A 1,556-nucleotide genomic window follows, 5' to 3' on the forward strand; every position below is an offset into this window, starting at 1 on the left:
TGGAGGGGAGGGAAGTGGAAGGGAAGGGAGAGGAAGGGAAGGAAGTGGAAGGGAAGGGAGGCGAGAGGAAGGGAAGGGAAGGGAGGCGAGAGGAAGGGAATGGAGGGGAGGGAAGTGGAAGAGAAGGGGAGGGAGGGGAGGGGAGAGGAAGGGAAGGGAAGAGAAGGGAGGGGAAAGGCTTCAGAAGGAGCTATTTTTATGTATGAACAATAAAAGAATATTGAGCTGCTAGAGTGAGGATATCTCATAAGAGCGGGATAGCAATATATCTTGACAATTTCTTTGTCAAATGTTAAGCTCTTGGCATTAAAATGCACTCTGCAGTGGGAGTAATACCAGCTCACATGTGATTGTCAGGTCTGACTAAGCGCGTGCTCTCCGGCTTGATGTGCAGACAAAATACACACACAGCTGGGTAGGCTAACACACAGCTCTTCTCATATGCAGGGAGCTGTCACACATGTGTCAAATACATCAAGCCACTTGCAGATTCCACCAAAATAAAATGGGGAAAAAGGGGGGTGTCTGGGGGAGAGGGAGCTTGTTTCGCCAACCGGTTGGTTGATAACCTGTTGATGCGCCGGCAATGCGCCTGGCTATACACTGCGCTCGCAAAAATCCCAACGGATCAAGAGCTTTCCGGAACAGAAATTAATTCTCAGATGAAAATAAAAGGTGGTGCAGATTTTAAAATGCATGTTTAATGGGGTAAAAAAGGGCCTTGTCCAAACAAAAACACCTTCAAATAACGTTTTTTGTGTTTCAGCATTTTTTAAAAATCTGCTCTTCTCACTTTTTCCCCCAGTCTTTTTCTCTCTGTGTGCATATATATAAAAAGTACTCTGTGGGTGGAAAATAAAAATAGAAAAGCCAACTGCTTCCAAGATTGCATGGTGTATTGCTGGGCTTGCAGTCAGGGCTAATATCCTTCATGGCTTCTTCGAAGGGTGTGCAGGAAAGGAAAATAAGTTGTTTTAAACACGGAACAAAACAGTCCCAGGCAACACTCAAAAATGAGGTGAGGATTCCGTGTTCCAATGAACCAAATGTTTGGTGTTCTGATCCCTAGGAAATACTATAATAAGAAATAACAGAATAACAGAGTTGGAAGGGACCTTGGAGATCATCAAGTCCAACCCCCTGCTCAGGCAGGTAACCCTATACCATTTTGGACAAATGGCTGTCCAGTTTCTTCTTAAAAACTTCCAGTGTTGGAGCATTCACCACTTCTGGAGGCAGGTTGTTCCACTGGTTAATTGTTCTAACTGTCAGTAAGTTTCTCCTTAGTTCCAGGTTGCTTCTCTCCTTGGTTCGTTTCCATCCGTTGCTTCTTGTCCTGCCTTCAGGCGCTTTGGAGAAGGGGCGTTGTCTTACCTGAACGCCTTTTCTCAGCACGGAGATGGAGACTCCACCATTGGGTAGTAGACTGTATTCCTGCCCAATCAGATCAAGTCAGCCAAAGTTGCCACGCCCGTCCTGGACCTTATACTCCAGTCTTTGACGCGAGCGTAGCCATTGACTGACAGCAAGACGTTGTGGCTCACCAAACTAACTGA

The sequence above is a fragment of the Protobothrops mucrosquamatus genome, unplaced genomic scaffold (genome assembly GCF_001527695.2).
Source record: "Protobothrops mucrosquamatus isolate PMUCROS unplaced genomic scaffold, P.Mucros_1.0 scaffold783, whole genome shotgun sequence".
Classification (NCBI taxonomy): Eukaryota; Metazoa; Chordata; class Lepidosauria; order Squamata; family Viperidae; genus Protobothrops; species Protobothrops mucrosquamatus.